We start from the raw sequence: 26,200 nt of genomic DNA on the forward strand, positions 1-26,200 counted from the left end.
AATCAAAGGACTTCCCTCATAGGCAGTAGTTCCCAACTCACCCAAAATTAAGGTCATGTTACCTATGATCATCCTGGTGAAATGAAAGTCTCTATCATGAACGAGTTATATAACGAGACTAAACATTTCGTAGTCTGATCTTATAGAAACTCCTTTGTATAGGACACCCCCGCTCACATGTCTCTATATGAATGATCAAGATCAGACCATCTGTAGTATTTTATAACACTTGTAACATCTGCAAAGCAGACCACATCCGTAGTGTCACCAAGATAGGGTTTCCCTCCTTTATCCATATACTACAGACCATTTAGATTATCACTTAAGGCATGATCCACTTGTATGTCTCCACATACATGCTTAAGTTACAACGATAACCAGAGATCTTAGTTTATTTGTTTGTGGTTAATGCAACTAAAATATCTCATATTTCATAGACAACAGTGAAGAAAATATCTCATATTATTACATCACAAGCGTTTGTTCATACAAGTGTTTACAAACTATAGGACCCAACGAGATTTTAGGGCATCAACCCCAACACAACATTGCTGATCCATTTACAAAGGCTCTCTCAGCTAAAGTGTTCGAGGGTCATCTAGAGAGTCTGGGTCGATATGTGACACCTTATTTAGGGCAAGTGGGAGATGTTACTAGGGTATAGTATAGTGTATGCCCTAGTTTATTGTATTTTGTACTGTTTTTATATTGTACATTAGTCTCCCGAGGCTTTAGGACAAGTGGAAGATCGTTGGGAATGGTGTCCTAAATCTCCTGGTATTCTCGTAGTTTGTAAACTTTGTAAACATATTATTTTTAATAAAATAAGTGTTATTTTATAAGTATTTACTCAACCCAATAGACTAAGATCCGGGGTTATTTTATATAAATTTAAACAAGTATGTAGAGACATACAGATGGATCTTGTCTAAATTAGTAACCTAAATGGTCTGTAATAGATGGATAAGGAGGGATAGCTTATCCTGGTGACATTACGGATACGACCCATTTTGTAGATGTTACAAGTATTGTAAAGTGCTACAAATGGTCTGATCTTGATCATTCATGTGGAGATATGCGAGCAGAAGTATCCTATACAAAGAGTTTGTATAAGACCGGACCACGGGATGATTAGTATCTTTATATAACGTCGTTGATAATTGAAACTTACATTTCATTAGGATGATCATAAGTGACATGACCTGAATCTTGAGTGAGTTGGGAACTCCTGCCTATGAGGGCGGTCCTTTGATTTGTATGGGTGAGAGTGGCCAGATTGCCAACTCAACAAGCCCATCATTTTGGGGATTCGTTTGACTGGGGAGCTGAGAACTTAGCTACACAAGATGGAATTCACTCCTTCCCTGAAGTAGGGGTAAGTAGATAAATTTCTCCCTTAAGGGTTGATTCCGGGTCTTAAACATAGTGGACACACCTTCTTTTGGGAAGAGAGGACTCAATCATAGTGGGACTATGACTTATTGTTCATTAGAGAAATCAGTGGTACTTAAGGAGTTAGATGTAACTACAGGGGCAAAATGGTAAATTGTCCCATCTGTACTTACAAGTGATTTGTGAAGGGTCATCGCACTATTGATTGGTTATATCCAATGGACATAGAAATATATCTGTAGTGCAAGGAGTGCAACTATCAGTCTGTAGTGGAGTGCTCGACAGTTAACGGATGGTGGATATCGTGATTAAAGATTTAGTTAGTTATTCAGGTACGGTTGGAGCTTCAAGCTACAGATCCATAAGGTCCCTTTGATAGCTCAATGGGTTTAAGTTGATAATCAGATTTTGGGTTAGTTTGAAGTGTTCAAATTAACAAGAGGGAATTTGATTATATATAATATAATTAAATTAATTAAATTATATGTGATATAATTGATATGATGTATTTGACACATTACTAAATTGGAGGAATTGATATAAATGTGATTTATATTAAATACCATTAAAATAGAAAAAGAACTATGGTTTATATATTGCGTATGATGCAATATCAAAACTATAGGTTATAAATATAATATGATAAGTTAGTTATTGTATTTATTTATAATTTATTAATTATATAATAATTAATAATTCTTTTTCTCTATAACCGACTTGAATGAGAGGTTAATTGCGATTTTATTGTAACTATGAGATAAAAAGGAAAATTGTTTTTAAAAATCATGGAGTATGCTCATTCAGTCATATCATCTCACTAAAGAAAAACTATCGAGTAAAATAATTTTACTAAACGATAGTATTACAGAGCATAAACGACCGAGCATCGAGTTACTATATGATAGTACTTGTTTTCTACACAATCGGGTATTAAGTCTATGTGATAGGCTTCTTTTTATACATGATCGTTTGATCGTATACTCAATCATTTACTTCCTCCATTCCTCTATCCAAAATCATATAGAGCTCACAACTCTTGGATTCTCACACCAAGAATACCAAGGTAAATCTTGTGGTGTCGTCTTGTTTACTCTCTGGTGATCGAGGATCGAGTTTAACTCGCTGATGTTTGAGGATCTTCCAGTCGATCGTTGCGTTCGTGCTGTTTGGATGCGTTGGAGACTGATCGAAGGAAATATGTGAAGAAAGAGTTCTTCAAAGGTATTATCACTCGGTTCTTTATATTTACTTTGAAGAAGCATGTTGTAATTTAGTCTTTATGCATAATCGTTTCTGTTAGACTGTAAATGTATGTGTTCTTTCTCAATGGAGTTTGGAACGATCCGCTTCCGCTTACTGGCTCGTTAATTTTAGAGTTCCTTCAGTAGGCTCATCAACAACCGGAATTGCCATAAAGGTGGGCTCTTCTCTATTGAGTTATTTCTTTAGCTGGACTGGGGAGATCATCCTCACTCCACTAGGCTGTTTGGTGTTGGCTGGGAGTACTGTGGGGTTACTGATGGTAATGATGAGGCACTTGGCCAAGGGCATGGGGATGACTTTATGCTCTAAGAGGAAATCTATTCCAAGCACAACGTCAAAGTCATCCATACGCACGACAACAAAATTAACATTTCCATTCCATTCACCCATTTTCAAAGATACCCTTTTCGAGGTTCCCATAACGGGAGGGCTTCAGAGTTAACAACTTTCATCTTTCTTGTGTCCCTTTCAACTTTCAATCTTAGATGTCAGGCTTCCGACTCCAAGATGAAATTATGGGTTGCCTTTGAGTCTACCATGGTGCCTCTTGCAGGTTTGGAGTTGATAACTGTATCAATGAACATAAGTCCCCTTTCTGAAGCATCCTTAGGACAAAAGGCTTTCTTTTGAATTGCTGCTAAGAATTTCAACACTCCCACTCAGGGAGTTTCCCCATCCTCTTCTTCCTTTTTAGTTTCAGCTTCTGCCTCTGTTTCACTACTATATTGTACTGAGGCTTGTAAGACTATCAAGGAAGTTCGGTGTGGGCATTCGACTACCCAGTGAGGGCCTTTGCACATAAAGCAAGAAAGGGGCCTTTGTTGACTTAGGTTTACTTGATAAGGCCCCTGGGAGAGGCCTACACCCATAGTTTGCGGTTTCTTGTCATTTCTAGCATTCTTTTGAGGATTCGGCTTCAGAGCCTTATTCCCTTAATTCGGCGCTTCTGCATTTTTCTTTTGGGGAGGATTTTCACTCCTGTAGTCAACTAATCTCTCTGCTGCGGCCAGGGCGGAAGCAAGATCCTGAACTTTCTGCTCATATAATTTAGTTCTCGCCCATGGCTTCAGTCCCTCGACAAAGTAGAACACTTTGTCATTCTCGGACATGTCCTTGATGTCTAACATGACAACCAAGAATTGTTTCACATAATCCCTGATTATCCCTGTGTGTTTAAGTTTTCGTAACTTCCTTCTTGCAATGAACTCAACATTCTTGGGGAAGAATTGGGCTCTTAGTTCTCTATTGAGATCTTCTCATCTTTCAACGGTGCACAGACCATTCTAAACATCATTTACTTTGGACCTCGACCATATCTTTTCATCATCAGCAAGATGAATCGAGGCTAACTCATCTTTGTTTATTCAGCGATGGTCCCACTCGCTTTGAAATATTGTTTCATGTCAAAGATGAAATTCCCAAATTCCTTAGCATCACGATTCCCAGTGAAAGCTTTAGGTTCTGGGATCTTGAACTTGCTTGACACAATGCCTATCGGGTTCCGGGTCTGGTTCCCTACTGCACACATTGTCAAATTAACTTGCATCTTCATTTCAGCCATATCGACTTTAATGACATCTATTATTGCTCTAAAGTCACGAGTCAGGTCATTGAACAACTTTAGCATGTTCTTCCGTAAACTATCAAGCTCTTCGACATGCTCTTCCATATGTGCGGCAGAGCTCGTGGAGCTTCCCCACGCTCAAAACTATCAGGCTGTGTAATCTTATGTTCCAGAGAATCAACTCTCAACGTCAATCCTTTTATTAGTAGCCCATCTATTCGGGCGTTTAGGGCCTAAATTCCTATGACATTTTCCTCTAACCCATCAAGGCGGGTTTGGACGTATCTCACTTCGTCGAACAATTCCCTTAGATAAAGAAATTTCTTTTCAATCTCAGTAATTCCTTCACACTACAACTTCGACAATTGCTTCATTGAGGACATGATTGCGGTCTTTACTAGCCAAAGAGCTAACTTATCTCTGATACCACTTGTCACAATCACAGACTTTCGTGTATGGGACAGACGATTGTGCAACACTTGCTCTCATTCGGCGAGCAAGTCAGCCGTGTAAAAATCGAAAGTTACGGACAACTTTGGTATATGACGTAGCCTTCACTCATATTTTGAGAGAAAATGATTTTACAAAACGTGGGAGAGGAAAAGCATTGAAAACATAATTAGAATGCATTAAAGGCTGACAGTTGCAAGAAAGCTTTGGTTGTAAAGAGTACATCAATACATCAGTCGGGAGTTGACTAGTGGATCTCCCCTATAGTGCATTATGAATAATTTCTAAAATGCTTAACTTTCATATCAAAAGTGGTGAGCGGTCACTCGCATGAAGAAAAACAACTTGGAATCAAAACAACTTACTAAACTAATTACAAGATTAAAAGATAGGATGGTTGAGGATGGTTTAGACATGCGACCATGGGCTAACATTACCATGTACGAGCATGTCTAAGACACGTTGCATATATTACATATATGAATACATTTTTTATATTTAATAAAAAATAATATATATGTAAAAGGACATGACGTGGGGGGCATGTGCTCCCCTTGACCCCTTATAGATCCGCCCCTGTTGATATTGATTGGTGTGCATTAACTATATTTTAGAATTTATGTTCTACTCTTATTTTGCCCCTTCTATGTTATTTGTTTTCTTATTTGGTTTATTTTTTTCTAACATCCTAAGTTTTTTTTCCCAAATATGCATCGCCTACAATTTTTCTACTTGGGATATATCTTATTTTTTCAATATTTTTTCCCTTTTCCCCTTTTTTGTTATGATTAAAAGTAGCTAAGTACCGCATCTCTATTTTTTTTTAAAAAAAAAAATTGTTTAGGGTATGTTATCTTTTTCAAAATTTTCCCTTTTCTTATCATTTAACATGAACTTGTTATTTTAAAACCTTTGTGTGAGATTGAAATTTAGATTGAAAAATATATTTTTTAAATAAAAGAATAGTCCACCTTTTTTAAAGGAAGTTACATAGTAATTATAAATATATTAGAAATAGGTTTTTTTTTTAAAAAAAAAATTCTAATAAAAGTGATTAGCTTTTATTTAAAAGTTTTCTTATTATAAATGAAAATATTATTTAGTTTTTATGTTTTCTTACTATTAAAGATTTAAAAGAAGAGATAAAAACTACAATTCGAAAACTTATTTTTTTAAAAAAAAAGATACATTAATTCAAATTTATTTTGAATAATATGATATATTTTCTTAAAAATATATATACAAAGAAACAAAATTATTATCAAATATAAGACTTTATTTTACTTATGTATATATATTTCATTTTTAACATTATGAAACATGTGTGCTTCTAACTAGTATATAAAGAAACAAAATTTTGGAAGTTTAAAAGGTATTTTTTAAAAATTTTGAAAGTTCAAAGATATTTTTGATATAAAATGGAAAGTTTAGGGATAATTTGTATAATTTAACCTAAATTTTTTCCTAAAACAAATATTATAATTTACATTATTATTAAGAAAGATCATGTTTACTATTACTTTTTTATATTCTAATATACGTATTTCAACTCGTTTAACTCTCAAGAAAATAACCATTTTTAGTTATCAATATATTTGTCGACTAGATATGCTTGCTATATAACATATATCTATAAAGTATGCTAATATATTCAAAATCATGCCATATTATATATATTACAAAAATAGATGTCCAATGCTTTGTTTTCTAAAAACCATTTGTCACTCTTTCATCTCCCCTTGTGTCATTCTTCATGTTGTCCATATGTCTTGTTATTATAGATCGTTAGGGGGCATTTGAGGCAATGAATTGGTTATTATAGTCTTAGGTTATTTTAGTTGGATTATAATAACTTGTGTTTGGGATGTAGATTATTTTAGTTTGGTTATGATAGTATGTGTTTGAGGTGTAAATTATTTTAGTTTGAGAAAGAAATAGTAAATACTGTAGCAAAGAATAAAAAAAATGATGAATGTAGAATAGTAAAAACTGTAGTAAATAGAGGTTTTAAAATAATATTGATCGTATCTAATTGGAGATTTTGAAATAGTATTTACTGTAAAAAGAGGTGATTATTATAATCTTAGTGTGCATGTAATTCCACTTCCTACTTGCCATTTTACCTATAAATAGTGACATTTATGTGGATGTTGAAAGTATGCACATTGGTGAGAAAATCAAATTCATAATTCCACTGTGAATTTCCATATTATCCTATTTATTTCTTTTCTAAATTTTGATTATTTATTATATATATTTAATATTATATTACATGATATTATATTTATCGATTTTTGTATTTCCATTGTGCCTCGTTTCGCTCCTTAATTTCAAAACACGTTATTAGCACGAGGTTTTGTTGTTTTTCTTGCTAAAGGTAGGTTTTAAAGTGTAACCATGAAAATTTTACAAAATTAGAATTAACAAACCTTGACATTAATGGTAATAATTATTTGTCATGGGTGTTTGATGCTAAAATACATTTGGATGTTATGAATCTGGGAGAAACATTTAAAGAAAGGAATACAACAACCAGTAAATAAAAGTCAAAAGATACGTTTTCCCTTTGTTATCATCTCCACGAGGGATTGATAATTGAATATCTAACAGTAAAAGATCCCTGCATTTTGTGGAAAAATTTTAAGGATATATATGATCATAAAAAAACGTTATTCTTCCTAAAGCTCGTCATGAATGGATGCATTTAAGGCTCGAGGATTTTAAATTAGTAAGCGATTATAATTTCGCATTATTTAAAATTAGTTCAAAATTTTTGTTATGCGGAGAGAAAATTACTAATGCAAATATGTTAGAGAAGACATTTTCTACATTTCATATCTCGAATATGCTCCTGGAACAGCAACATCGAGATAAAGGCTTTAAAAGTATTTTGAATTAATTTCATGTCTTCTCGTAGCTGAACAAAATAACGAGTTATTGATGAAAAATCATGAATCTCGTCCAATTGGAGCAACACCGTTCCTTGAAGTGAATGCTATAAATTTTAACAATCGTGGTCGAGGTTGTAGTCGTGATCATGGTTGAGGAAGAAATAATTATTCTTTTCATGGAGGTCGTTATATCATCCAAAGTTCAATAGAACCACACGAAATGATGTCTATAAAGGAAAAACTCCACAAGATAAGAGTTTAAAAGGTGTTGAAAACAAATGCTTCTAATATGGAATGACTGGGCATTCGTCACGTACCTATCGTACATCAAAATACTTAGTTTATCTCTAACAAGCTTCCTTGAAGGAAAAAAGAAAAAATTGTGGAAGCAAAATTGTTCTATCAAAATAATGATATATTTGACCTATCCAATATGACAAATTTGGATGTGCCAAACTTTTAGAATCTCCTAAAGAGAAAATCTACACATTTGATGGAATGACAAGTAATTCTTTTGATTTTAAGAATATCCAAGATCAATATTGTTTTTTCTTTAAGAATCTATCGATCTTTCATTTTTTTTCCAACTTAGGTTGAGTTTTTAATATTCCAAGTTTTGTTACACTTGTATAATTATTTTGTTTGTTGAAGAATCATAGGCAGTTTCCACATGTTGAGTGACTAAAAAAATGAGCAATGAAGATTTATGTCTAGCAGACAGTGCAACTACATACACTACTTATAAATAGAAAATATTTTTCCAAATTGACAATGTTGGAAGCGAAAGTAAATACAATATTAGGTTCTGCAAACGTAATTGAAGGATTTGGAAAGGAAAATATTATTTTTCCTAGAGGAACAAACTTTACAATTAATAATGCATTGTTCTTTAGTCAATCAAAGAGAAATCTACAAAATTTTAAAAATATACGTTGCAATGATTATCATACTGAGACTAATAGTAAGGATCATATGGAGTATCTTTATATTATATCAACTGTGTCTCATATGAAAAATATATATTGAAAAAGTTGCCTGTTTTATCTTCTGGATTATATTATACTCATATACGAGTAATTGAAACATATGCAATAATGAATCTGAAGTTCACGAATCCAAATATATTTACTATTTGGCATGATAGATTAGGTCATCCAAGGTTTATAAAATGATGAGAAAAATTATTGAGAATTCATATTGACATCCATTGAAGAGCTAGAAGATTCTTCAATCTAATGAATTATCATGTGATAATTGCTCTCAAGGCAAACTAGTCATTAGATCATCACTAGCTAAAGTGAGAACTAAATCACCTGTTGGGATGTATGCAATAAAGCCTCATAGTTATATGTTATTTGAATCAATGGTTAATTAGTTTTACATGCAATAATCGATTATACAAAGATCCAAGATTATCTGATGTGACCTAAGCATGTATTAGAGACATATAGACAGATCGTGTTTAATGATAATCTAAATGGTCTGTAGTTTATGGATAAGGTTGGGTGCCTTATCCTTATCCTGTTAACAAAATTGATACGACCCGCTTTGTAATTGTTACAATTGTTGTAAAGTGCTACAAATGATCTGATCTTGATCATTCATGTAGAGACATGTGAGTAGGGGTATTCTATACAGAGAGTTTTTATAAGAACAGACTACGAAATATATAGTATCTCTTTACAACACCATTTCTAGAAGAGACTTACATTTCACCAAGATGACTATAGATGACTTGACCTGAATCTTGAACTCTTACCTATGAGAGCTGTCCTTTGATTGTATGGATGAGAGTGGCCAGATTCTTGACTCAATAAGGTTACCATTTTGAGGATTCGTTTGATTAGGGAGCTGAGAACACAGCTATACAAGAAAGAATTCACTCATTCCCTATTGTTAGGATAAGTAGATAAATTACACCTTTAAGAGCTGATTCCGAGGCTTGAACAATGAGGCGCCTCACCCTCTCTTGACTTGAGAGAGGTTCAGTTATAGTTGGATTATGACTAATTGTTCACTAGAGGGATCAATGGTACTTAGGAAGTTAGATGTAACTACAGGAGTAAAACAACAATTTGACTCAACTATACTTATGAGGAATTTGTAAAGGGTCAATGCCCTCTTGATTGGTTATATCTAATGGGCATAGAAATATATCTATAGTGCGAAGAGTGCAGTTGTCGATCTTTAATGGAGTGATTGACGGTTAATGAAGGTTGATTAATTTAATTAAAGAGTCTAATTAATTAGTCAAGTATCATTGGAGCTTCAATCTATAGGTCCATAAGGTCCCTTTGTTAGCTCAATAAAAACTAATGAGAATCAAATTAATTTTTGTTTAATTTGAATTATTCAAATTAATTAAAAGGAATTAATTGTATAAGATACAATTGAATAATGTATAATGTATGTTGATACATTATGAGAGAGAACTATTTGAATATGATTCAAGTACTTAATATATGAATGAAATTCATATAAAAACTATACGTTAAAATTTAATGTGAATGTTCATATTAAATCTATATAGTTTTATGAGAGAAATGAATATTTGAATATGATTCAAATATTAATTATATGAATATGATTCATAAAGAAACTATATGTTAAAATTAACGTGAATATGATTCATATTAAAACTATATAGTTTGATGAGAGAGGTTGTTATTTGAATGTGATTCAAATATTATTTATATGAATATGATTTGTATGAAAACTATAGATTACATTATATGTGATATAATATAAACTATAGGTTATATGTTATATGTGATATAATATATAGTTTAATATATATATATATTTATAGTTAGTTAGTTAATATAAAATTCAAATTCAAATTGTTTGAATTTTGAATTATAATAAAAAAAAAAAATAGGGATGGAGTTATTTTAACTCCCTCAACCCTCTCAAACTCCTCAATCTCTTCAATACATGAAAAATAGAAGAAAGAGAGGATTATAATCTTCTTGATCCCTCTCAATCTCTCTATGTGTTTTCTCTTAAAAAAAAATCTCTCAAACTCTTATTATTCCCCTTTTACCAAGATTGAGTGTAGGCTCATGGAACTCTGCATGATTTTCATCCTTGAGAATAACAAGGAAGGTCTCATGGTAGTGTCTTCTTCATTTTTATTGTGTCTGTGGTGTCGGGTTTGTGAGATCAGAAGAAGAAGATGTGCTGCGGAGAGGAAGCAAGAAGACAGTACTTCAAGGGTATATGATATCTTTTCCCTTGTTCTCTCTATATTTTCACAATAGCAACATGCTTAGGTTTTTGTTTATCCTTAGTTTCCGTCACTCTATATTTTGAATGTTCTATAAAACGGATTTAGAGACACTTGATATCCGCTTATTTCCGCTGGAGGGAATTCCAATCCCTTCAATTGGTATCAGAGCTATCTCGAGTCTCTAAATTTCATTTTTGAACTTTAAGTTTTGGTGGGTAAATGTTATGTATTTTGAATGTTGAATGTTCTATTTTTGCACATTGGATAGTTTTGAAATTGGCATAGCAATTTATTGCTTAATTCAATCGGTTTATAAGGGCTCATTGTATTTTTTGGCATAAATTTCTTGCAATCGAGTCTGCAATTAAGTCCGTATCATTCATGATCAAGTTTCGACTTCAATTTGGGAAAATTTGGAGCAAGAACAGAGTAAATTGAATGAACGAGCGAAGCAAAGGAAGCTTTCTACCTTAGAGTGTAAGGTTAGAGCGTCACGATGCTCGCCCTACGCTGTAAAGTTAGCTCAACATCGCTACGATCTAGCTGCGGTGTTGCAATGTTGCTTGCATCGCGATGCTGTAAGCAACGCAGGGGTACACTGCGGCAACCTAAAAAGTCAATGTTGTAACACTGGCACAGAGCGTTACAACGCTCCGGAAGTTTGCGTGCACGTCAAGGCTTGTTCGTGGTCGTGGCTTCGAGGCTAATGTGCAGCAGTATAGCAGTTTTTTAGGCTTTTCTAATTTATTCATTTTTTAATTATTAATTTGTAATAATTAATTATATTTATTTGTTTTTCATTAGTTAAATTAATATAAGTATTATATTAATTTAATGAATGTTTAGGATGCCAATTTCGGTCCAATATTGCTTTTATATTGACTATAAATGTTATGTATGATTTAGTTATTATATTGTATCGTGTATGCCATATAGTATAAAAATCCCACCATAGAATAAACATTATTTTATGCATCATTCTAACATAAGTGTTATATTATATAATTGTATGATTTAATTAAGCATGCTCATGTGTTATATTTAATATAGTTGTTATATTATATGATTACATGCATTTATAACATGTACATACATCATTTTATATTATAAGGTGTTATAATGTATAGTATGGATGGATGGATGAATGTCATTATCTTATTCGTTACTTTATTATATAAATGTTATATATAATGTAATGAAAATGAAGATGCATGGAGTATGACACAACTTTAGTAAACTTATAATTGTAATAATTTTTAAAGTATGTCATTAGATGCATATATTGGTTTTAAATTGTTTTTATTAATTATTTATAAGTGTTATAAGTTTAGTGAAATTAGAATTAAAATCTATAATAAATAGTTGCATGCAAACATAGGTTAAATTAGTTTTAAATGGTTTAAAATTAATTTCATTTAGACCTATGTTAATAATATTTTTAATAAGATTAAAAATAGATCTAATATTTTAATTTTCATTTAATGGGATTAAATTGAATTAAATAAAATATTAAATTTATAACATCTATTAGGGACCTTTATTTAAGGCTGAAGTATTTAAGTTGATGAAAACGGAACACCCCTACCTAGGAACCGTTCTGGAAGGTGAATTAGACAATGATGTTATAAGCATGCAATAAATAATTATGTTTATTAAATTGTTTAATAAACAAAAGTCACATATCGTTAAACTATCCAATATAAGAGTTATATTGGACTATTTTAACAATTCACTTAGATAAATTTATTAGCCTAATTTACCTAAGTAATGGACCTTCATTTGTAAAATACTTAGTGGGAGAAAAAATATGTATATGATATGTCATTTTTTCACTCATGTTCTCCCTAAAAGTTCACACTGTGACACTCATGCTCGACCTCAAGGTACCCTAGGAGCATCTTCCTTCAGATGGTATTTGCATGGATTAATATCAAGGTGAACGGAGAAAGTATTTATAGTAAGTGGGAGAAAGATGCGTGTCAATATGTCCTATGGTCTTCTTCATTGGTTTGCATCGTGAGATCTTCTTGCACGACCTCGAGTGCAATTGTTGATTGGATATATACAATGGACATAGAAATATATCTGTAATGTGAAGAGTGCAACTGTTGGTCTTTAGTGGAATGCCCGACAGTTAACGAATGGTGAATAATTTAATTAAAGATTATAATTAATTGTATATGATATAATTACTATAATGTATTTGATACATTATAATATAAAGTATTTATGAGAGGAATTAAATGTTTGAATATGATTCAAATGTTAATTATATGAATTAGATTTATATAATTAAAATTTAATATAAATGTGATTTATATTAAATGTCATTAGTGAGAGAAAAGAAACTATAGGTTATATATTGTATATGATACAATATTAAACAATATGTTATATGTTGTATATGATATAACATATGATTATATGAATATATAATAAATTGGTTATTATATAGTTGTTATAATTTTAATTATGAATTAAAATTATTTATTAATTATGTTATTAAAATAATTTTTTATTTTATCTTAAAATTAATTAAGGGGGAGGAGTTACAACTACCTACCCCTTTTTTCTCTCTACCACATACATGGTTTGTGGATGAAGGGGTCTTTATCTTCTTCCTGTAAAACAAAGAAGGCATGTGAGAATAAAATCAAATTACAAAGACCTAATTACTTTTCCTCTCAGAAAATCCTTCCTCATTTTCCCTCTTCCTAAAATCAGTTAGAGCCCACCACTCATGGATCTATCTTCCAGAGGATACTGAGGTTTCATACGTGGTTGTGCCCTTGGTTGGAAATCGTTTACGTTGAAGAGAGTCTTCAAGAGTAAGGATTTTTGAAACTCTAAATTTCTTTTTATAGAGCATGTTGTATTTATTTGTTAAGATGCATAATCTGTTTGTATTTCTCTGTAAACTTTAATTCTGTGAAATTGGGATTTGGGACGATCTTGCTTCCGCTCAAGGGCTCTTCAATGGGATCCTTCAATTGGTATCAGAGACAGGTTTAGATCCCAAAATTCTATTTTTTTTTAATTAATTTTTTGTAGTGATGGTGGGTGTTTTTATCTTACTGCATTCTATGTAGAACTCATGTAATGAATGGCTATTATGAATGTGTTTCTTGGTTGATGGATGTTATTGGGATAGGGCATAGATTTATGGCTTTTCATCTTTACAATTTGGTTGTAAGGGCCCATGTTTTGGGGAAATTAAATGCTACAGAGTCTGTATTCTTAATGTATCCAGTCATTCGGTTATTCCCAGATGTTTTCTAGCATAACAGGGCTGTTTTTGGACGTCGATTCGAGGAAGATCGATTTTATGCAGTAGCAGATTGTATCATAGCGTCGTAACGCTTCAAGCAGCGAATAGAGAAATTTCTCTGTAGCGTTGCGACACTAGGCACAGTGTCGTGATGCTGCATGGCAGAGAAATTTCTCCCGTTTGCTCGTGGTTCGCCCTGTTCGACGGCAGTTTAGTTGATGGTTGGACCAGTTCATGGCTTTGTTCGAGCAATTCAAGGCCCAGTTCATTTGTTTCAAACTAGATGACTTTTATTAATGTAATAATTAGCCTTTTTTGTTTTATTAGTGTTCTATGGCGATTCATTAACTTTTAGTTTTTAAAACACATGTGATGTATGTTTTATTAATTAATATGTCATATTGTATGTCATATACACTTAAAAATCCCATCATTGGTTATGCATTTATTTTCCTGTATCATTTTACATTATAAGTGTTATAATATTAGAATATGCATGATTTAATTATATAGCATGCTCTTGCATCATATAGTATAATTGTTATACTATATACATGCATGCATTAATAACATATACATGCATCATGTATATTACAAGAGTTATAATATAAAGTATGAATGTATATTTTTTTTTAGTATGTTATTAATGTCTTTCATTACTTTATCATATGTAATTGTTATATATATTAGTAATGAAATTGAGATTGCATGTAGCATGACACTACCTTAGGTTAATTTATAAATGTTATGATTAACTAAAATATGTCAAGAATGCAATGAATAGTTTTTTATTGTTTCATTTATTTATAATCGTTATAACTAAATGAAATTAGAATTAAAATCAATAATTAAGAATTGCATGCAAACCTTATGCTCTAATCATTTTTTAAAATTTTTTTAAAACATGGTTGAGATAGACCTAAGATCACATTTCTAATAGGATTAGAAATCTTAGTTTAATCTTTTAATCAGTTTAGTAGGATTAAATTGATTGTTAATAAAAGATTAAATATGTGACAAATGTATCTATAAGAGAACTTTTGTCTAAGGCGGATTCTGTCTAGGCTGGGGTACTTAAGATGACGAAAATGTCGCACTCCTACCTGCCTGGAAAGGTGAATTAGATAGATTTATTACATGAGCAAGTTTGATTGAAGTCTATTAAAGAGTTTAATGGACCTTAATGAAAATTGTTTAACTATCCAAAGACAAGTGTTGTTTTTAGGCAAATTAAACAATCACTTAATTAAAAATCAGTAGCCGAATTTTTCTAAGTTAACTAACCCTAGATAAAACGCTCAGTGGGAGGAAAATGAGGTATATGATACTTTATTTCATCCACTTCATGTTTCTCCTTTAAAGTTCACACCGTGAGATCTATACTCGACCTCGAGGTACCATAGGTGTCCCCCTAGGGTGGCATTTGTATAGATCAATTAAGGTGAATGAAAAGAGTGTTTATAGTAAGTGGGAGTAGGACGTGTGATAACATATCCCTCGGTCTCTCTCATTAGGTTGAAATAAAGTTTCATGCATCGCCTCGTGGTATCGTGGGTGTCCCCTTAAAGGATGACAGTTTTGCATGACGCTTTATTCAATCTCCAGAAATGGATAAGGTTGCTTTAGTTTCATATCCCAATTGGTTTTTTCCTACGGTTGGCTCATTGAGCCGAAACTCTAGAACCTAAAATGAAGGGTTACACTTACAAGAATTGTTAAGCAAGTTAATAAATTCTAGACCGAAAAATGGTGACTATTAGTAGCAGTGACAAGGTGCTGTTTCTGTCTAATGGTTGAGAATGTCTCATTTAAGTGAAGAGGCACTTGACCACCTTACGGTGACTTTTATCCTGCCTCACTGAAACATAATTGCAAAATAGATGTCACTTAGGGTACATTAAACTATTTTGCTAAAAAATGATTAGTTGTTTTAGTGGTTTAATGCAAGTAGAATAATAATAAATAATTTGTATTGTTTCAACAAATTTATTACAATGGCTATCGCTACTCTAAACTTGCTCGATGCTAACAAATTAATGGGCGAAAACTATACATCTTGGAAAAATACGATCAACATAATTTTGATCATTGATGATCTTCGATTCATCCTGATGGAGGATTGTCCTCACATTCTTGCTCCAAATGCTCCTTGAAACGTTTGAGAGGCACACGAGTGCTGGACAAGGGCGAACGAAAAGGCCCGAGCACATATCTTGGTTAGTCTTACTGGAGTTTTGACAAAGAAACATGAGCCCATGCTCACGTCTCGTGAGATCATGGAATCCCTGAGGGGAATGTTTGGACAACTATCCCCATAGCTCAGACATGACACTCTGAAACACATCTTCAATGCCAGTATGCAAGAATGGGCATCTATTCGGGAACATGTTCTCAACATGGTAGTCCACTTCGATGTGGCGGAGATGAATGGGTCTAGCATCGATGAAGCCAGTCAGATTAGCTTTATTTTGGAATCTTTACCTGAAAGTTTCCTCTACTTTCGTAGCAATGCTGTTTTGAACAGGATTGACTACAACTTGACTACCTTGTTCAATGAGCTACAAATCTTCCAATCCTTGCATAAAAACAAGGATAATAAAGGTGAGGAAAATGTTGCTTCATCTTTCAAGAAGTTCCACAAAGGTTCGACCTCTGGAACTAAGTTTATATCTCTTCCTCCGGCACCAAAAAATGGAAGAAGAAGAAAGGTGGGAAGGGGAAAAGCTAACCCTGTAGTTGTTGCATAAAGAGGCAGAAGGCCAGTCAAGGCTGCAAAGGAAATCTGTTTCCATTGCAACCAAGATGGTCATTGGAAAAAGAACTGCCCCAAATACTTGGTAGAAAAGAAGAATGGCAAGTAAGGTAAATATGATTTACTTGTATTGGAAACTTGCTTAGTGGAGAATGATGATTCTTCCTAGATTATCGATTTTAGGCCACTAACCACGTTTGTTCTTCGTTTCAGGGAATTAGTTCCTGGCGTCAACTAGATGCTAGTGAGATGACGATGCAGGTTGGGGCACGTCGTCTCGACTGTGGTAGTGGAAGGTCTTTGGTTCGCTTTACATACAAAATTTCTTATATTAGAAAATGTATATGTAGTTCCCGATTTAAAAATGAACTTTGTTTCTGTAAAGTATTTGCTTGAACAAAGTTATGCTATCAAATTCATTGTTACTAAAGTGTTTATTTCCAAAAATGGTGTTGATATTTGTTCTACAAAACTGGAAAACAACCTTTATGTGCTAAAATCTTTAGCTAATAAGGCACTCCATAACACTAAAATGTTTAAGACTGCAGTAACTCAACATAAAAGACTTAGAATCTCTCCTAAAGAAAATGCCCAACTTTGGAATTTAAGACTAGGACACATCAATCTCAATAAGATCGAGAGATTGTTGAAGACTAGACTTCTAAGTGAGTTATAAGAAAATTCTTTATCTGTGTGTGAGTCTTGCCTTGAAGGCAAAATGACTAAAAGACCTTTTACTGGAAAAGGTCACAGGGTCAAAGAACCTCTAGAGCTAGTACATTCAGACCTTTGTGGTTCGATGAATGTCAAAGCTAAAGGAGGTTATGAATATTTCATCACCTTTACTGATGATTATTCAAGATATGGGTACGTTTATTTAATGCAACATAAGTTTGAATCTTTTGAAAAGTTCAAAGAATTCATGGCTGAAGTTGAAAATGCATTACACAAAATGATTAAAACATTTAGATCAGATCGAGGTGGAGAGTTTATGGATTTAAAATCCTAGAACTATTTGATAGAACATGGAATAGTATCCCAACTCTCAGCATCTGGTACACCTTAGCATAATGGTGTATCAAAAAGGAGAAATCAAACCCTGTTAGACATGGTTAGGATTATGATGAGTTACACTTCCTTACCTGACTTGTTTTTGGGTTATGCAGTAGAGACTACAGTGTACATCTTGAACTGCGTTCTGTCCAAGAGTGTTACTAGAACACCTTTGGAATTATAGAATAGTCGTAAAGCTAGTTTACGTCATTTCAGAATCTGGGGTTGTCCAACACATGTGCTCTGAGGAAAATCTTAAAAAACTGGAACCTCGTTCAAAATTGTGCCTATTTGTAGGCTACCCCAAAGGAACGAGAGGGGGTTAATTCTTTAATCCTAAGGAAAATAAAGTGTTTGTGTCGACAAATGCTACTTTTTTGAAGAAACCCACATAGGAGAGCACAAGCCCCGCAGTAAAATTGTGTTGAATGAACTTTCCAAAGAAACTACTGAACCTTCAACAAGAGTTGTTGAAGAACCCAATACCTCAATAAGAGTTGTTGAACTTGAATCATCTAGTGGGTCAAATCTACCTCAAGTGTTAAGAGAAACTCGATGCAGTGAGAGGGATGCGAACCCACTTGTCCGTTACATGGGTTTAACTGAAATCCTAGCTATATCCTAGCTATGGTAGCCATTGTCTTATAAGAAGGCAATGGAGGATGTTGACAAAGATGAGTGGATCAAAGCTTTGGATCTCGAAATGGAATCGATGTATTTCAATTATTTTTGGGATCTTGTAGATCTACCTGATGGGGTTAAATTTATAGGTTGCAAATGAATCTACAAGAGAAAACGAGGTGCTGATAGGGAGATGCAAACCTTCAAGGCTAAACTGGTGGCAAAGGGTTATACCCAGGTTGAGGGAGTTGACTATGAGGAGACTTTCTCACCTATTGCCATGTTGAAGTCTATCCAGATACTCTTGTCTATTACCTCATATTATGACTATGAGATTGGAAAATGGATGTTAAGACTGCTTTTCTGAATAGCAATCTTGAGGAGACCATCTATATGAAGTAGCTCAAGGGATTCATAACCCAAGGTCAAGAGCAAAACGTTTGTAGGCTTAATCGGTCCATTTATGGACTGAAGCATGCTTCTCGATCTTGGAACATAAGGTTTGATACTGCGATCAAATCTTATGGCTTTGATCAAAATGTTGATGAACTTTGTGTATATAAGAGGATCATCAACAGTTCAGTAGCTTTCTTAGTGTTATATGTAGATGATATCCTACTCATTAGGAATGACGTACATCTACTGATTGAAGTTATGAACTGGTTAGCAACCAAATTCCAAATGAAAGATTTGGGAGAAACTCAGTTTGTTTTAGGCATTCAGATTTTTAGAGATCAAAAGAAAAAATGCTAGCTCTGTCTCAAGCATTGTATATTGACAAGATGCTTGCCAAGTATTCGATACATAACTCCAAAAGAGGTTTGTTACCTTTCAGGCATGGAGTTACATTGTTTAAGGAACAGGTTGAGGAAATTAGACGGATCCCCTATGCATCGACTGTTGGCAGCCTGATGTATGTGATGTTATGTATGAGACCTGACATCTGCTATGCGGTAGGGATAGTTAGTAGATATCAGTCTAATCCAGGATATGATCACTGGACCACCGTTAAAAATATCCTCAAGTATCTACGGAGAATGAGAGATTACATGCTCGTGTATGGTTCTAAGGATTTGATCCTTACTGGATACACAGACTCTGATTTTTCAGACTGATAAGGATTCTAGGAAATTCACATTAGGATCAGTATTCACTCTTAACAGAGGGGTAATAGTCTGGAGGAGCACCAAGCAAGGGTGTATTACTAACTCTACTATGGAGGTCGAGTATGTAGCGGCTTGTAAAGTTTCTAAGGAAGTTGTTTGGCTCAGGAAATTCTTGATAGATCTGTAAGTTGTTCCAGACATGTCAAAGCCCACCACACTTTATTATGATAATAGTGGTGTTGTGGCTAATTCTTGTGAGCCTAGGAGTCACAAGCGTGATAAAAACATAGAGTGGAAGTATCATCTCATTTGAGAGATTGTACATCGTCGATGCTTCGGAGTATAATGTTACTGATCCATTTACAAAGGGCCTCAGGGTTAAGGTGTTTGAAGGTCACCTGTAGAATATGGGTCTATGAGACAGGCCATGTTTAGACTAGGGAAAGTGGGAAATTTGTATGGGCGGCTTATGCCCTAGTTTATTGTTTTGTGTACTTTGTATTATAGTTTGGCTTTTACATTGTACACCCCACTAGCTTTAAGTTAAGTGGGAGATTGTTGGGGTTGATACCCTAAATCTCGTAGGGTCTTATAGTTTGTAATAGTATTATACAAACTTATTATTTATTTAATAATATATATGATGTTTTATTTTAAAATTAGTTGCATTAACCACAAACCGATAAACTAGCATCCAAAGTTATCTTGTAGCTTAAACATGTATGTATAGACATACGAGTGGATCATGTTTAAGTGATAACCTAAATGGTCTGTAGTAAATGGATAAGGCTGGATACCTTATCCTGGTGACACTACGAGTATGGCCTGCTTTGTAAGTGTTACAATTGTTGTAAAGTGCTACAAATGATCCGATCCTGATCATTTAAGTGAAGACATGTGAGCAGGGATATTCTATACAAAGGAGTTTATATAAGACCGGACCATGAAATGTTTAGTTTTATTATATAATGCCTTTCATAATAGAGATTTACATTTCATCAGGATGACCATAGGTAATAACCTGAATCCCGAGTGAGTTGTGAACTCTTGCCTATGAAGGCGGTCATTTGATTTGTATAGGTGAGAGTGGCTAGATCGTTGACTCAATAAGCCTACCATTTTGAAGTTTCGTCTGATTGAGGAGCTGGGAACACAGCTACACAAGAAGGAATTCACTTCTTCCCCGAGGTCAAGGCAAGTAGATAGATTACTCCCTTAAGGGCTGATTCTAGGGTTTGAACAATATGGCACCACACCCTCTCCTGGCTCGAGAGGTGTTTAGTCATGTTGGACTATGATCCATTGTTCATTAGAAGGATCAGTGGTATTTAAGGAGCTAGATGTAACTACAAGGGCAAAACGGTAACTTTGGCCTAGCTATTTTTACGAGCAATTTGTGAAGGGTCATCGTACTATTGATTGGTTATATACAATGGACACAGAAGTATATCTGTAGTGCGAAGAGTACAGTTGTTGGTTTTTAGTGGAATGCCCGAAAATTAGTAGATGTCAAACAATTTAATTAAAGAGTTTAATTAATTATTCACAAACCGTTGGAGCTTCAAGCTACAGGTCCATAAGGTCCCCTTGGTAGCTCAAAGGATTTAATGAGGATTAAGTTTTAGATTAATTTGAATTGTTCAAATTAAATGAGAGAATTAATTATATGTGATATAATTAAGTTTACTTAATTATATGTGACATAATTACTACAATAAGTTTGATACATTATAATATAAAGTATTATGAGAGGAATTAAATGTTTGAATATGATTCAAATGTTAATTATATGAATTAGATTTATATAATTAAAATTTAATGTAAATGTGATTTATATTAAATGTCATTGGTGAGAGAAGAGAAATTATAGGTTATATATTGTATATAATATAATATTAAACTATATGTTATATGTTGTATATGATATAATATATGATTATATGAATATATAATAAATTGGTTATTATATATTTGTTATAATTTTAATTATGAATTAAAATTATTTATTAATTATGTTATCATTAAATAATTTTTTATTTAATTTTAAAATTAATCAAGGGGAGGAAGCCCTTTTTTATCTCCACCACATATGTGGTTTATGGATGAAGGGGTCTTTATCTTCTTCCTACAAAAGTGAGAAGGCATGTGAGAACAAAACAGAAATACAGAGACCTAATTACTTTTCCTCTCAGAAAATCCTTCCTCATTTTCCTTCTTCACAAAAGCAGTTAGAGCCCACCATTCCTGGATCCATCTTCCAGAAGATACCGAGGTTTCATACGTGGTTATGCCCTTGGTTGGAAATGGTTACATTGAAGAGAGTTTTCAAGAAGTAAGGGTTTCTGAAACCCTAAATTTCTTTTTATAGAGAATGTTGTATTTATTTGTTAAGATGCATAATATGTTTGTTTTTCTTTGTAAAACTTTAATTATGTGAAATTGGGATATGGGACGATCTCGCTTCTGCTCAAGGGTCCTTTAATGGGATCCTTCCCTGTCACCATAAAATGACATTTTTCCCAATTAAGCACAAAATTTGTTTCCTCGCATCTAGCAAGTACAACTTCAAGGCTGTTGAGACAGGTCAAATAAGAATTTCCAAAGACTGAAACTCATCCATGAATACTTCCATAGATTTTTCAAGAAAATAGAAAAAGATAGCCATCATACATCTTTGAAATGTCCTTAGTGTGTTGCATAGCCCAAACAACATGCGTCCGAACGTGAACGTTCCATGGGGATAAGTGAAAATTGTTTTCTCCTTGTTTTTCGGGGCCATTAAGATATGATTATAGCAAGAATATCCATCCAAATGTAGTAGAACTCCTTTCCAACGAATCAGCCAAGCATTTGATCAATATAGAGGAGTGAAAAATGATCTTTCTTAGTTAACGCATTCAACTTCCTATAGTCCATGCAGATGCGTCATCCAGTAACCGATCTGGATGGAATTAACTCGTTGTTGCTATAGATCACCACAGTTGTACCGTCTTTCTTTGGCACGTATTGCACTGGACTCACCAGGTGCTATCAGAAATGGGGTAGATAATCCCTTTGTCGAGCCATTTGATAATTTTTTTTCTTCACTACCTCCTTTATAATGGGATTGAGCCTGCGTTAGGGCTCAATTGATCCCATTTTTTTTCTTCCAATCTGATTTTGTGCATACAATAAAAGGGTTGATCCTTCTGATATCAGCCAACGTCCATCCTATTGCACGTGTATGCTTCTTGAATATTTGCAATAAAAGTTTAGCTGAATTTATAACTGGTAAAGTGTTGTTGTTGTCAAGGAAAGCATATTTAAGATGATCCATGAGAGGTTTAAGCTCAAGCATTGGTGGCTCCTCAAAAGAAGGGAATGTTGGTTTTGAATGTCGTTCATCCAATCATAGTGGCTCAAATGTCTTCGTGCATTCTCCTAACGCATGGACCTCATAGCCTTGGTCCACTTCTTGATTCTCTTCCTCAAATAGTTGGGTTGATTTAATGAGTTGACAAGATTCTGCATCATCTGGGAACTTCAATGCATTTAGCACATTAAATCTTACTTCCTAATTATCCACATGCATAGTCAGTTCCCCTTTATGTACATCAATCAAGACTTTTTCGGTAGCTAAAAATGGGTGTTTAAGAATGATTAGAACGTCTCTATCAGCTTCATAGTCCAAAATAATAAAGTCTACCAGAAAGATGAACTTGTCAACTTTTACTAGTACATCTTCAATCTTTCCTTCAGGGTATGTGATGAATCTGTCAGCAAGTTGTAGTATTACCATGGTAGGCGTGGCTTCACCAATCCCAAGCTTCTTGAAAATTGAAAGGGGAATCAAGTTGATACTAGGTCCTAAATTACATAACGCATGGCCCACATCAATTTTTCCTATTGAACATGGGACAGTAAAGCTACCTAAGTCATTTTGCTTTTCATGAATTTTTCTATTGATCGATGCGTTACACTTCTAAGTTAATGGCACATATTCATACTTGTTGATTTTTCTTTTCTTTGATAAGATATCCTTAAAAAATTTCATGTAACTTGGCATTTGTTCTAATGCTTCAATGAGAGGAATATTGATGTGTAACTGCTTAAGAATATCAAGAAAACCTTTAAACTGATTTTCGTCATTTTTTTTTTCAATAGAGGTCAGGGAAAAGGTTCATTCAGATGCACATCAGGTTCCCCTACGTTGGATGTACTTGGTTAAGGATGACTATTAGAGTCAGGTGCTCTTTCTAGTTGAATTCTTTCAGATGTCGTAGTTGCTTGAGTTGTGTCTGTAGGCGTTGAAGGATGATGATCTTTTCTTGGGTCTCTTCTCATCTTTTCCACTAGTGGTCTACCACTAGGCAATGTCACTACTTGACAATGCTCCTTTCCATTACTTGGTCCGAGTGCTTTAGTGTTGCCAGGCAATGATTCATGCAGTCGGCTCTTTAGCTCACTAGCAATTTTCTCAACTTGCATATCCAGATTTTTGATTGATGGTGCTAGACTTTTTAACAACACAACATTCTGGGCTATGTATTCTTTCAACAGGTTCTCAAGTGGTGAAGATGAACTCGATGCATTGCCTCCTCTATTGAAATATTTATATTGTGGCTGCTGTTGCATGGGCTAAAATCCAGGCAACGGTCCTTGCCCATGTTGCTGATGCATTCCAGACTGGTTTTAGTCCTGTTGGTGACCACCCCAAGAAAAGTTTGGATGGTTTTTCCATCCAAGATTGTATGTATTGGAGAATGGGTTGTTATTCTTAAAACAGACTGATTGTAGATTTTGAGGGCAATTATTGTAGGTATGCAACTCTCTGCAACCCATACAACTTAACATGGGTTGTACGAATGTGTCGATCTGTTGTACACTCTGTGTCTAGGCTGCATTGTTCATTGTTAAGTTTTTTAGCAAGTTTGTCATTGCAGCCACTTATGCTGAAGGATTAGCTACTGCATTAGTATCGATCACACCTTGTTGTCGCCTTCTACTGTTTGATTTGGATTTATAAGCATTGTCAACCCACTCCATCTTGTGTTTGGTAATCCTATCCAAAATCTCCTTGGCTTCATTGTAAGATTTGTCCATAAGGCCTCTTACGACGGCTGTGTCTACTATCATCTGGGATGGTCTATTCAATCCCCCATAGAAGGTCTCCATCTGGATAGTAAGAGACAATCCGTAGTTAGGACATTTTTTTACCAACCTTTTGAATCTTTCTCATGCGTCACTGAGTGTTTGAGATTCTCCTTGCTTAAAATTCGTAATCTCACGATGCCTCCTTGCATTGACTATGGGAGGAAAGTATTTTTGCCTGAACTTTTCTACTAGCTTGTCCCATGTCGTTATCTCGCCCAGCTCCAAGGAGCTTACCCATTCCTTGGCATCGTCTCGGAGTGAATATAAAAAGAGGGACAATCTAATTGCTTCTGGCATGATTCCAGGAATCACGAATGAATTACAAGTCTCCAGGAAGCGTTTCATGTGAGCATGAGGGTCTTCACTGGGGGCACGGCCAAACTGTCCTACGGTCTATAACATTTGTAGCATGATAGATTTCATTTCAAACCTGATCTTGTTAGGTATTGGATAAATGATCCCATGCGAGAAATCGTACAACACTAGTGATGTGTATTCCAGCATCGGAGGCATGCTGTTATTCGTTATGAGGATTGGATTTACTGCAGCATTAGCGAGCTATTAAGCCAAATTTTGGTTATTTTGGTTTTTTCCATTTGTTGTTGCCTTAACCTTTGACGTTGATTTGATTTATTTCTCCGTCTGAAAGTCCTTTCAATCTTGGGGTTATATCTAAGTTCAGGAGTGCTCTATCCATTTATAAAATGTTTACAAGTCCAGGCTTAACTTGTAATACACCTTCGATTGAAAGTTGATGCAAAAAGATACAATATCCAAATTCTGGTTAGCTATTTTGCTAGAATCCCTGGTAACGACGCTAAAAACTTGTTGCTTATTGCATTGTGTGTTTCAATTATGTTTATGATGCTGAGGATGAATGATGACAGAAAAAATGTTTAATTTATCTCTTGGTATGAAGATGATTTTATGCATTGGATGATTCTAGATCTATGAGCGTGCACATCTTGCTAATGCATACAAGTCCTCTTAAGTTAGACCCAAGTATAAATCTAACCTAAGTGTCCTGGTAAGCCCAAGGTCGAATGCAGGGACTCTACATTACTCTAATGCAGGTTTGGTCTTTAGATCTATTGCAGAGGTTTCCTCATTGTTTGATGTGCGTTGGTTATCTAAACTACTGGTTCTCATGCAAGAGGAAAATAAGAGTTCAGAGAGAGGGAAAATGTGTGGATGAGTGGCTTAAGTGTAGATGGTATGCGTTGATTTTCTAGTGGTAGCAACAAGCCTATATAAGCACAATGACAATGAAATGGAAATGGTATAGATGTCTGCTACAATCTAAGTGTATGCGAGATGCGTCGGAGATCTGTTCTTTAATTCATGTTCAACATCTCTTGATGTGGATGTCACACTTATCCTATCTCTAGGGTCATGCGTTGGTGAAAATGAACAGAAAAGTGACAAGAATAATTTTATCTTTAGAGTTACTTCATGCCCTAGCTTGATGCATTCGACAA

The sequence above is a fragment of the Benincasa hispida genome, chromosome 11 (genome assembly GCF_009727055.1).
Source record: "Benincasa hispida cultivar B227 chromosome 11, ASM972705v1, whole genome shotgun sequence".
NCBI classification, from domain to species: Eukaryota; Viridiplantae; Streptophyta; class Magnoliopsida; order Cucurbitales; family Cucurbitaceae; genus Benincasa; species Benincasa hispida.